Below are 13,994 nucleotides of genomic sequence, written 5' to 3'. Positions count from 1 at the left end.
TTGAGTACAAAAGAGGGAATTTTTCCCCCTTTATTAGTTAGCTTTTACTGACCACTTATTTATGTGCCAAGTATTTTATATGTATTGTCTCATTTAACTTTTACAGCAACGCTGTGGTTAAGTGTTCAGGGGCTCACCAAAAGGTTGGCAGTTCGAATCAACTAGCTGCTCCTTGGAAACCCTATGGGGCAGTCCTACTCTGTCTGATAGGTCACTATAAGTCGGAATCAACTCAATGGCAATGGCTTTGGTTCTGTATGGTGCATAAGGCTATTATTCCTGTTTCACAGATAGGGAAACAGATCTTCCTCAAGCTACAAAGTGAGTAACCCACATAGCTAGGAACTGGCCTGAGTCAGTTTGACTCCAGGGCACAAGCTTCTCCCCATATACTACCAGTTACCATGGGGTGAGTTGATTCAGATTCATTGTGACCCCATGTGTGACAGACTAGCACTGTGCTCCATGGGGCTTTCAATGGCTGGCTTTGGTGAAGTAGATCACCTCAGGGTGGGTTAGCAGCCCAGTGTGTTAATCATTTGCACTACCACCCAGGGGTTCCCCTGTACATTACCTCTGCTGTTTTCTGAGGGAAGGGGTTATTGCATTCCTGCTAATGGAGATTCTATCATCCCTTAAATAATCCAAATTTAGGGGCTTTAAAAATTTTTTTTATTACTTTCTATTTTTACAGTTGAAATCATACAGAATCCTGCATCACTCTGGACCATAAATATTTTTAAACTTTAGTTTCTTGCTTTACTTTGATCCTGTTTTCCCCATTACACATGACTGACTAGTTACTTACTCAATTAAGACTATTATCCAAAATCTAAATTTATAAGAAAATGTGGCTTGAGATGAAATTGTCGTCAGTTATTTGTATTAACTTGGTCATAAGAACTTGATGACCAATATTTTTGGACAGTAATTTGCAGAGTCTCTTTCTTGCCTTTCCAGCTGCAAGAAGCCTTTGTCCTGATCACAGTGGGCCTGGACTGCTCCATCCACCATCTAGAAGTCTCCCTGCTCCCCCTCCTCCAACTTGTGAAAGCACTGCTTTCATTACAGTACTTCCTGGCTCAAGTACCTAATACTAATCCCTACAGCATAAAATACCAAATGGAAAATCAGAAGCTTGACTCTCACTGTCTTTATTTTCTGATCACAACCTGCTGAGTTAACTATTCTGATCACTCACAAAATGATGCCAGTCCAGGAAGGCTCCCAACTGGTCCCTGTGTACACGCTGCTCACCTCCCTCACCATTATTCCACAAAGTCTCCTCTTTCTCTGGGATGCCCTTCCATTCCCCACCTACTCTCCAAGGACCAGCCCAAGTTTCATCTCCATTGAGGACCTATTCCTGATGATGCTAGCCCATTGTTTCTTCCCAATTAAATGACCCTTTACTTCCTCACTGAACACATACATATGATAATATGTATTTCTAGCCTCTAATTACCAGAAACTCAAAGCGGCACTTCATTATATACCTTTTCATCTAAGCCTAGTTTGTCAATTCCGTATGAGAAGGACCCACATTTATACTGGGTTTGTGCTGCAATACATGACTTTTAAGCACGGCCCTGCGGAGACAGTAAACCAAAAAGGCCGTTGCCACTGAGTGAATTCTGACTCACAGAGACACTATAGGACAAAGTAGAACTGTCCCATAGAGTTTCCAAGGAGCAGCTGGTAGATACAAACTGCTGACTTTTTGTTTAGCAGCCAAGTTCTTAACCGACAGTAGGCACTCAATAAATTCATCTTAATTGAAAGACAAATATCTTCAAAATCTGAGTCACATACACACTCCATAACCACCTATTCTCACTTTAATTCCATTTTTTGAGATGTGTCCATGATACTACATATCCAGATTTTTTAAAAGATCTCACATCTTTATAGACACTGCTTTGCATTATAGACATTGTCTTCATGCAGCATATACAAAAGAATAAATTAGAGACTTAAGATCAAATAAACCAGGGAGAATATCTCTCTTGAGAAAAGGTCTTTTTGGTTTGACTTATCAAGATCTGCTGTTTCCATTGATGCAGCTCAATTTTCAACTTGGCTGATTTGATGACAGCCAGACATTGTTTAAAAATCAAAATGCATGAAAGCTAAGGGGAAATAAAAATTTCATTACAACTTTATTTTTCCATGTTATTTATTTTTATGTATTCATATTAAACATCAAATTAAGATGGAAAAAATACTACATAAATGTTTGAGGTGTGTGAAGTGCTACAGACTCATAAACACTTTAGTAATGCTCTAGTTTGTTTTCAGTTTCCTTTACATACATACCCACACTTCCACATAGGAAATATAATTGCTGCATATATTATATATATGCAGTGTGTATAAAACAATGATGTTGCATATTTTCAAAATTAAGCTATCTGGTAAATATACAAATAACCCAAAATGGCTTGGTTCCCTGGGATAGAGTCCTCACACATTTATCTGAAAATTTAGAAATTTAAAATTACCTGATTGAAATGGTTCCATAAGGGAGGCTCCCAAAATTTTACATATCTTAGGAATCTGGACACTTCGCATGTGACAACCTAGACTAATGCATGCTCAACATTTAAATACCACCTTCTTTCCCATCTCAGGTTTTGCTATTTAACAAAGTTCATGTGATTTTTCTCCCACTCTGTTCACACGAAAAAGTGTTTAACAGATTCCGAAGCATGTGCTACAAGATTAGAATCAGATTCAAGTTTTCCCTTCAAAGGAAACCAAACTATACTGAGATTGGAGCACCAAAAAACTACTGAGAGCTTCACAGAGTGAAGTTTGGGGTATGTACCTTTATGTGTACAGATTGATATCCTGAAGGTGGATGATAGCATTCTCAAGTGTGGGAAATGCACCTATCTGTACCTTGTCTCTGCTGTAGGTTGGGCACCTCTGTAAGAGATGATAGTGGTTAGGAGGCTGATGATGGATAAGGGCCCCCAATGTATAAAAATATCCTTTATCCTCATGAAATCTATAGCTTATTCTATTGAGAGTGAGAAACACACACACACAGAGATCACTGTTCCTCTACCAACATATCATCATGAATTTTCAAGAGAAATATTGATGGGATATACAATCCAAAGTAGAACGTTTAGCAATTTTCTGGATAATTAAGGCAGATGTACTGTTTATTATTTTAAACCTGGCTTATCTGGTGTCTGTCTTAACTGGTTCAACCTTTCACTTGCAAGAATGAATAAAGCCATCATTGGCTCCACTGAAAGAAAAATGTCTGGTGATAAAATGCTCAGCTGAGATAACCAGAGGCCAACCCTCCACCCCACCTCAGTCAGTGGCAGACACACAGTCCACAACCAATTTTAAGCATCTTATTTTTGCCTGCACTACAGCCAGGGGCTATGTCATTACATGCATTCATTCAACAAATAACTATTGAACATCTGTATCTATAGTTCATAAAATCTATGTCACCACTGATTGTTAAGATGCCACCATTTTAATGCCACTTTAATACCCTTGGCAAAAAAAAAAAAAAGAAAAAACCTGCCTCCAATTAAGCAATGACATGCCATTGACTGTAACATGCAACTCCCATTTCTGAGATGTTAAAATATTAGGGGAAAAGTGTATCTTAGAATTGATGAAATACAATGCGTGCCAAGCATGGGCTTCAGCGGTATAGCGATGATCAAGACAGACACAGCTCCTGCCCTCACTGAGCTCTCAGGCAGGGGAGCCTCATCAGGCTGTAAAAGAGGATGGAGCGCTGTCCTCTGGCAATGGCTCCAACTCCTGGTTGGTTGTAGTCACGCAGTAGCGAGCCCTCCAGGAAAGCCTGGTGCCTCAGACAGGGAGTGTAGCCACAAGAAGTGTATGAAAAACACTGTTATGAAAGATACTTCAAACCAAAATGCAATGAGCAAATACATTATTTTAAAGACTCTTGGACCTACTCATTTGCTGCCTTTTTTTTTTTTTTCCTTCTTGGAAACCCTGGTGGCATAGTGGTCAAGGGCTACACCTGCTAACCAAAAGATGAGCAGTTCAAATCCATCAGGCGCTCCTTGGAAACTCTGGGGCAGTTCTACTCTGTCCTACAGGCTCTCTACGAGTCGGAATTGACTCGACAGCAGTGATTTTTTTTTTTTTTATCTTCCTTCTTCCCTTTTTAAAATTCCCTCTCTCCACTCCCCCGCCACCACCATGTCTCCATCTCCAATTCCTCCCCTCCCTATTGCTCCTGTATATCATTCTTCTCAACTCCAAGTATTTTTTATGCCCTTCCCCCTTTTCTCCCAAGAGACTTTCATTAGCTTGCTCTTCTAATCATAAACCAAGCATGTAACTGAATATGATTAATATTAGTTCTAGCTGGTTACTAGCATATTGATAATGGATAGCTTATCTGATTTCCTGGTTTTACTTGATATATGATCTAGAGTTTCCTCGAAGCCCTTAAAGGCTAATTTTCTCTGCTATTTTAGGTAATTGTTCAGTTCTAGCAATTAAAATAATGAGGGGAGAATGTGACTGACACCTGACTCTGGCTGGTATGCTACTTCATGGCCAGAAGTCTCAAAGTAAATAGATCAGTTCACTCTGAGGCATACAACGCTACCAAATCAAAACAGTCTAAGCCTTTTTAAAATGGCCTTAACCTGTTGCCATTAAATCGACTTGACTCGTGGCAACCCCAGAGTGGAACTACTCCATTGGGTTTTCTTGGTTGTAATCTTTATGGAAGGAGATTTCCAGGCGTTTCTTCCATGCAGTTCCTGGGTGTGTTTGAAATGCCAACCTTCAGGTTAATAGTCAAATGCAAACCATTTGTGCCACCCAGGGACCTTAAAATGGCCTTACTGATCATAAAAAGGTATCAATATCTTCAACAGAAAACTTAGTTCTTATCATACAGACTCTATTGTCATCAGATTAAAAAAAGTACATTGAAATACATCACATTGAAATATATATTTTTTATAGTCTACAGCTGTTCTGTTCTGTTGTTGTTATTGTTGTTGTTAGGTGCTGTCAAGTCGGTTCTGACTCATAGCAACTCTATGAACAAGAGAACAAAACACTGCCCGGTCCTGCACCATCCTTAAAATCGTTGTTATGCTTGAGCTCATTGTTGCAGCCACTGTGTCAATCCACCTCAGTGAGGTGTTCTGTTGCTGTCCCAAATCTACCAAATTTATACACACACACACACACATATACTTTGGATCCTTTCCCCACAATTTATGATAATTGGGAATGCTCAAACATTGACATGCCTTTTTGAATAAATTGTACTTTTTAGCATTCTCCATAAATGTTCTTTCTGGCTTCAGAAATCTACAAAAGAATTTTTACTATAAAAAAAAAGCTAGGAAGGGTGATTCTGAATTAATTTCTTCATTCATTCATTACACAACCACAGATTGGGCCCCTTCTTTGGAGGGAAAGATGTACAAGACCTGGTACCTGGCACTGAAAAGGCAACAGCATGTGTTCCCAAGTGCAAAGCTTGGGAGTGTGATCAGACAGATGTGGGTCAGACCTTGGCTCTGTCAACTGCTTTCTGGACTGCCCTCTACCCCTGCCCTGGGCAAGTTATGTAACATCTCTGAATTTGAATTTCCCAGCTGTGAAATGGAAACAATATCTACTTAGCAAAGTTGTGGTGAGAATAAAGGGTCTATAAGGGGTTTGTAAAGACAGAGAGCACAGTGCTGGCATGTTGGAGGCACCCCACAAAGTATGCTCTCCCATCCCCTTCCCTCAACAGACTTGTCAGAGGTGCATCGCTTGGCTACTGCAGATACTTTCATGTGCACAGTGCATTGTTTCTTTCACTTTGCACTTATTTTCTTAGTCGCAGATTTCTAAGATTAGCAATTTTATTATTAAATGGTAGGGCAAGATGAAGAGGTTTTGGATCATAGATTCTTCCTTGAGGGTCATAAAAAGAAAAAAAAGCATAGCCCCAAGAGTTATCTACATAGTGTACCTTTTCACACTCATTGTTTACAAGGAAATGTGCGTTTTGTGCACAAATCTGGATACTCAAACTTTCAGATGATCTACTGCTAGAAAATTGGGCTGTTATTCTCCGATGTGCTTGAAAGCAAGCAACCTTGGAATAAATAATAATCATAATCATAACAATATAACATTTATTGAGCACCAAGTGTTCACCAAATATTATTCTAAGCACCTTATGAGTTATTTGCTCACTTAGCCCTCACACCAACCCTACCAGATAGATGTTATTGTCCTCCTACTTAAAGATAAGGAAACACATAGAGAGGATCAGTGACTTGCCCAAGGTCACACAGCCAGTGACTGGAAGGGTGGAGATCTCTGAATCTGAACCACAATAGTCTGGCTCAAGATTTCAGGCTTTTTACCACAACACCATAATGCCTTTTGGAAATGTTAAATTCTTCTTCGAAAAAAATATTCACGGGCTGACTCATTAGGGGGAGATTAAGTGGGAGTATGGAGTAAGGTGTATATAAGCTTATATGTGATAGACTGACTTGATTTGTAAACGTTCACTTAAAGCTCAATAAAAATTATTAAAAAAAAATATTCAGACATTGCAGTATATCACAAATCAACAACATCTGCTACTCAGTCAACAGGCATCTCCAGTGCCCTAGGCATATATAGGCAAATGGATGTTCAAGGGTTCCTCTGAAGTTCTTTGTCCTAAATTAAAGCATTACATTTTTGTTTTAATTCAAACCACTGGGAATGGATTTTAGTTGGAGAATAAAGGCAGGTACTCCCAGCATCTGCTTCAAGATTTTGCTTACACTAATGCTACCTTCTAGCTCCATTTTATTAGTAACAAGACTATTGCTTATTAAACATTATGCTAAGTATTTCATATACCTGATCTCATTCACTCCTCAAAACAACCCTTTATGGTAGGTGCTATATTTATCATCATTGTATTGATAAAGATGCTGAGGCTCAGGGAAGATGAGAAACTTGCCCAGTTGCACAGCTGGCATATCGTGGAGCAGCGATTGGGATTCTCTCTTCTACCACACCACAATGACTCCTTTAGAGAACACATGGTCCTCGATACCTCTCTCTGGCTCCAAGAGACACTGCAATGTATTGTGTGAGAAGCCAACATGAAAACCAAATCATGCCTCTGACCTCTTTGGGTAGTGGCCCTGAAACTGGAAATGCAAAGATTCCCCATGGCTTGGAAAAGAGAACCTACTGGGAACCAATGATCTCAGATAAAATCAAGAGCTCCTACCCCCCAAAAAGCCCACATACCAGGGAAGAGGCTGGGAAACTCTTGCCTTCCTTCAGCTTTCACCCTCAAATAAACTAAAAAGACAGAGTTAAAGTAGAGTTTTCATGGATGGGAGCTGAGAGGAGACGGTTCACTGCAGGACAGAGAATCTCTGTACAAGAGAACCACAAGACCATGGCAGCAATGGGAGTCAGGTGGCCAAAGAGTCAGAGAGAGAAGCAGCAGACACAGTTGGAGAACAAGGTGGAACAATGGCACAGGTGGAAATGAAGGAACGTTCAGGTGCAATATACCTTAAGTGGAATCCACTCCTTCCACCTGTGTTAAGGTCTAAACAGTCCTGCTATGGAACATAATTGGGCCATCCCTATTGGAACTTCCCTTCCTTAGTCTAAGATATGGAGCCCTGGTGGCACAGTGGTTAAGCACTTGGCTGTCCAATAGGGTCACTATGAGTCGGAATTGACTCGATGACAGTGGGTTTTTGATTAGTCTAAGATTGTAACTTTTCTTTCTATAAAGTTCTATTTTTTCTAAAAACAAGTTCAGAAAAACTGTGGGAGCCCAGAAATGTCCCCAGGCTAAAGGGATCCAGAGAGTGGGTGGGAAAAATGGTGGGACAGGCCAATCCTCTCTGGATAGCAACTAGTCCTTGGGGTTTTCTGGGTCATTCTACGTTGAGTTCTTTTACAATTACTATTTCAGGAAATTGGTGCACAGCATACTATATATGCACACATCAGATGATGTTTTATTTGATGTGATGGGAGTTCAGGTGTGTCACCATTAATTTTAATTCTCAGTGCCTGTGCTGCTCAGCTGTAGCATCAAAGCAACTGTGTGTAGAATCAAGTTGAGCTGGAGCATGAATCTGACTTTCCGTTAGACCAAGTGTTATCAAGTTTCAAATGAAATATAACAGCTTCTATCACCTTTTTGAGGATTCTTATTATGTCTCTGTGTTCTAGGAGGAAAGTCCTAGAAAGAGCTAGTATATGAGAGCAATCCAGAATTTCCTCTCATTGCTGTGATGAGGCCAACACCCACTGGTGAGCTAGGCTGAGTTGCAAAGGGACCTGATCTTATTTTAAAATAAGTACATTTAGATCAGGAACAGAGAGTAAAAAAGAGTCAAGTCATCACTGCACTGTGGTGTGTCTTTCTAAGGGCTTTTAAAACTGGGTCTGATTGTCCATGCCTTATGAGGTTGTGCTGAGCAAAAGGGGATAGGGCACCGCATAACCGAGAGTCGTTTGTTTTCTGTATACATAGTCCCAAAGCTCCATTTTTCCAATTTAACTAGCATCAATGGATTTTTTTCCTAGCCAGAGAATCAAGATGTTGAAGTCTTTACCTCCCCCCAACCCCTCCAAAAAAGCAAAACAAAACAAAATACCATATTTGCTTCCCAATGCTTCAGCAATTAAAAAAAAGGGGAGTGCAGAGCAGATAGATGAAACAAAATTTACCCTAGATGATAACTGTTGAAGCTGGTGATTGGAAGCTGGTGATCGGTACTTGGAGGTTCATTAAATTACTCTCTCTACTTTACTTCTGCATATGTTGGAAAATTTCCATAAAATTTTTTTTCTTTTTTTTGATTTGCAGAAGTGCTAAGAAGTAGAACTACGGAAGTACAGACTTGATAGAATGGTGACAGTTATTGAGACCCCTGCAAATGATCCCAGCCTGCCTGCTCAGTCCTTATCCTTCAGGTTCTCTACACGCTGACCAATTTAGATCACTAACCAGGGTCCTGGCACATGCCTGTGCTTTCCCACCTCCGTATCTGTGCCCATGCTATTTCCCTCTACTTGGAATGTGCCCACCCCTTACAGCCCAGCTCCAACTATAAAAATCCAACTCATGTAAGGCCTAGACTAATGGTATCCTCCTTTGTTAAGTCTGATTACTCCATGGAAATCTCTTATCCTTTATACTCCAGAACTCAGCTTGGGCTCTCTCGAGCCACAGCTCACTATGTAATGATAACAATTAGGATAATAACAGGAATCATAATACTAGCAGCTAATACATACTGAGTGCTTACTATGTACCAGTCACTTTAAACGTTATCTCTTTCAATCTTTACTCTATATCTTCTGAGGTTATTACCTTTTTTTTTTTAACCATACTTTACAGATGAAGGTCTAAGGTTCAGAGGGCTCAAAGAGATAAAACAGAGATCCCATTTGTTGTGACATGATCCCAGGTCATCATAAATTTTAAGCCTCCATGGCTAAGATGGAGTCCGTGGGTGGTGCAAATGGTCAATGTGCTTGACCACTAATGAAAGGGTTAGAGGTTCAAGTCTACCCAGAGGTGCCTCAAAAGAAAGGCTTGGCGATCTACCTCTAAAAAATCTGCCATTAAAAACCCGATGGACCCAGATGCTCTGTTAACCCAGAACTAAAACCATTCCCAAAGACCACTCTTCATACAAAGATTAGACTGGACTATAAAACATAAAATCATACTCATTAAGAGTGCTTCTTAGTTCAAGCAGATACATGAGACCAAATGGGCGGCTCCTGTCTGGAGGCAGGGTGAGAAGGCAGGAAGGGACAGGAACTGGTTAGATGGACACGGGAAACCCAGGACGGAAAGGGAGAGTGTGCTGTCACATTATAGGGATTTCAACTAGTGTCACATGACAATGTGGGTATAAGATTTTGCAGGAGAGATTAACTTGAGCTGTCAACTTTCACCTAAAGTACAATAAAAAAGAAAGAATGAAAGAAAGAAAAGAAAACCCTATGGAGCACAGTTCTACTCTGACACACATGGGGTTGCCATGAATCAGAACTGAGACAACGGCAACTGGTTTGGTTTTTTTTGAGTGGCTAGGAGCCCTGGTGGTGCAATGGTTAAGCACTTGACTGCTAACTGAAAGGTTGGTGGTTTGAACCCACCCAGTGGTTTCAAAGGAGATCTTCACAGATCTGCTTCTCTAAATATTACAGCAGAGAAAACCTTATGGGGCAGTTCTACTCTGTCACATGGAGTTACTATGAGTCAAAAATCGACCTTATGGCTTTTAGCAACAACTGCCACAAGATCCTTACCCTATGAAGCAGTTCTACTTTGTAACACAAGGGATCTCCACGAGTCAGAACTGACTCAATGACAATGGGTTTAAGATCCTTAGCTATAGCACCAGAGTGATATGGTATAAATTAAAGTCTAGCTGGTACAAAAATTTGACTTTCAGGAAGACCCAAGAGCCCACATTCTTGATGACTACAACACTGTATATATTCCTGTTAGTGTTTTGTAAGCTCCTTCAGGGAAGGGACTGTGTCTTTTTCTATTTTGTGTTCCCACCGCATTGTCGAGTACAATGCCTTGAACACAAATCCAGAGTGGTTCTACTGCCTAAGGACTATTTCCTATGTTTTTAATCCACCTGCCCACCTCCACAAGGAAATGAGATGGAAAAATCAGCCCACAGAAGAACTGCCTAAACATCTCTCCTCCCCACCATCTCTGTTCACAAGACCACAAAACTAAAACAGTTTTCATCTTTTCCCTACACTGGCATTGTAAGTGACCAGAAAGAATGCTTCCCTGATACTATTTTTATTTAGCCTCCCAGTTGTAGGCTTCCTCCCTTTGCAGCCTCCAAGTCCCTAACAGCATAAGGAAAAGTCAAAGGCATCCAGACTTTGTCTAGGTGGTGACTCAGGAATCTGGAACTGAGGAAGACAGGCTGATTTTCTCCCTTAACCTTCCTTTCTCTCATTTCCCATCAGAATTCCTAAGCCTGGTTTTGTTCTCCACCAAACAACATAATTAAATTGCTGCCTTTTAAAACTATATTTTGACCCTCTTCCTGAATACACTGATGTTCCTCCGAACTGGTCCTAAGTAAACTTGGGGAGTAGACTCAGTTGTCTTCAGTACCTTCCCCAAACCCTCTCAACATTCCTTGTCTCCTAGCTATAGGTCTTCTCCCTCCAAAAACCCAGCTTATGCCATATTTCTGGAAGGTTTTACTTCCAGAACTGAGAAAGTACTGGCTGATAGGAAAGTGTGAGCTCATAATATGTTTAAGGTCTTCTTTTCACTCTAGCTCTTAACCCAACTCTTACCATTTTAATAGAGGAAGATAAGAAGGCCTTCCAGTCTCAAAACAATGGAGTGATAATGGTAGAAGAACCAACAAATGGAGTTGAAATTTGAGGCGACGTCTAGTCACACATGGCTGGCTCCAAATGTTCTCTCTTCTGGACTCTTATAAGCCATGTTGCTAAAGTGTTATGTGATGTAAATGTTCTGCATTTTATCTTATTGAAAGTTGTTTTCTTTGGTCATAAACTTAGATATGCCAGCGAAACACCCACGTGTGTATCTCTGTGTATGTGCACTCGTGCGTGCACGGGCACAAGTGCACATGCATGCTCCTATCTATGAAGAGGTGGATGGGGCCATACTGGATTGTGATATATGAAATATAACTCAAGTTCTACCCAATGGCATTCATCTTGACAGCCATGCATTTTCAAAATTAATAAAAAGCATAAGGAAACTGCTGCACAGTTACCAACTAAAGCATCTTGGCCACCAAGCTAAATATCTAGTCATCTGTGTTGTACATTAAGTGTGAAGGCACATATCACAGTTTGGAATTTACATGGGAAAATCAATACCCTACAGGAAATCTACCATTGCATAGCAGATTTTTACATCGGCCAATGCTTTCTTTGTCAGTGCCTTCTGATTACACATGCTTGTGTGTTCCAGGCATCGATTTTACTTTGTTTTTGTTTAGGTTACTTAATATTCCTCTCTCTTCCAAAAAACAGAAGTGGGGGGTGGGGAGGAAGACAGGGAGGGCAGAGACACCTGACTTTCAATAATAAAGCTGGAGGCAATGCCCGTCTACCTGGCCACCCTTTCCATCTGTGTCTGTGGCCCAGAGGATTAGTGTTCCAGCCACGTTCTCCTGACCTTTCAGGAGCTAAAAAGTATTCTGTGCCCTACAATGTTTTCTCCTGAGAGCCACCTGGCATCCGCCACAGAGCTATCCCACTTTCTAAACTCATGGCCGCTGTTGCCGGTGAATCATGCAAGAAGATGGCAGAACTGCCCTGAAGCTAAGAAAGTACTTTGCGGTGGAGTGTACAGTCTACCCTGACAGAGTCTCTGAAAATGTGTTCTAAGCTGCACTAAGAAAACTCCAAGGACTTTCCATTCCTCTGTTAAGAATGAACAAGTCTCTTTCATACAGAAGCATAACTTCTCAGGGCTTCATAACCATCCAAACACCCGGATTTCTCATGCAGCTGAAAAACATTAAATTTCTCCTTAGCGAAATAAGCTTACTTGTTTTTTCTCTTTATTTTTCTCTTATCACAGGAAAGTATGGGGACCCAAATAAAGCATTTCGAACAGTGACTAGAAGGACAAAGATTGTACCAATCTCTCAAAACTACTGCCAACATAAATATCGTGTTTAAGCACAGCAATGACTAAATATACATTTTCTCTAAACATAGCTGGAAAAGATGTTAGCAAATGTTTTACTTCCTCCTGTATAAACTGACCACAGCCACATTCAGGCAAGTTCATTTTTCCAATAAATAGGAAAAAAAAAAAAATCATATATGACATATTACTTTTAACAATTTTTCTAAAAAGAAGGAAGCTACTCCTAAAAGCATTCTGACAGCAAAACAGAGCATAAATGGCCTCCAGGGTCTTCTGTTGGAGTTTTGGACTGAAACATTAAAACCGAAATGAATGAAAAGAGTTTCCCCAAAATAGCTAACGATAGGAAGAAGCTTTAACTCACGTTATATTTTATCTTAGAGTTTAGAAACTCTAAGATAAAATATGAGTTAAAATTTCAGAAAAACTGCATTTGTAAGCAGCAAATTTGCCTGCAGATTGGTTAATCAAGGTACTCCACGCAGAATGAGGAACGCTATTGTAACTGCAAAATTGTGGAGGGCAAAAGGAATTTCTTATGTTCAACACAGCTACTGCAGCTAAAATGGGTAAGAACTATATTTTTTCTCACTTCTCCCGCTCTTTGGACACTTTGTCTTTAACAAACAGTTGGTATCAGGGCTAAGTCCAAAGACCATTACATGTGGGATTTCCTAATGCAGACATCTGGCAGAGTCGGACCATATTGAGTCAAAAAATTCAAAACTCAACAGCAATTAGACTACCTCAAAATGTAACAATTGAGCATCCTCATTCTCTTTCAGTGTTTCCATTTAGGTGGAGCAAATGTTTTTGCTTTAATGCAATCCAAAAGAAAAGAACATTTAGGGACATCTTAGCTAGATCCTTCATAAAGCTTCATTTTCAAAAGCAGTGTTTGAATCTCAATAAATGACAATTCATTCTCTGTTTACTTTAGGTAAACAGAAAATGCATCATGGAGCATGCATTTTCAAAAGCTAATCAAGAACATTAGGTCCCAACAGATTCATTTAATAGAAATATAATAGGCATTCCTGCTTGCTTTTCATCTTGTCTGGCTGTAAATGCTAAAATGAACAGCAAATTAACCCTGCCTTGGAACAGAGTTTCTGTCACAGCTGATATCCTCTCTCTCACGACTTGTAAACATCCCCAAATCCTGTCACTGCTTTGACTCCTTCTACACAGGAGAGAGAGAAAGTGCCTGATTGAGTTTGGCAAGACAGTGGAGGAACACTTGAATTCTAAAGGGAGTACTGCGTGTCAACTCTGCTATCTTTCCTAGCAGAACAAAATA

The 13,994-nt window shown here is 40.2% G+C and overlaps 1 protein-coding gene across 2 annotated transcripts in view; it reads right to left on the bottom strand.

Moving 5' to 3' along the window:
- Nucleotides 1-13,994, bottom strand: part of SOBP (sine oculis binding protein homolog) — a 188,371-nt gene that overhangs the window by 62,455 nt on the left and 111,922 nt on the right. The window lies entirely within an intron of this gene.

The sequence above is a fragment of the Elephas maximus genome, chromosome 1, assembly GCF_024166365.1.
Source record: "Elephas maximus indicus isolate mEleMax1 chromosome 1, mEleMax1 primary haplotype, whole genome shotgun sequence".
NCBI classification, from domain to species: Eukaryota; Metazoa; Chordata; class Mammalia; order Proboscidea; family Elephantidae; genus Elephas; species Elephas maximus.
This window is presented reverse-complemented; position numbering and strand designations above follow the sequence as displayed.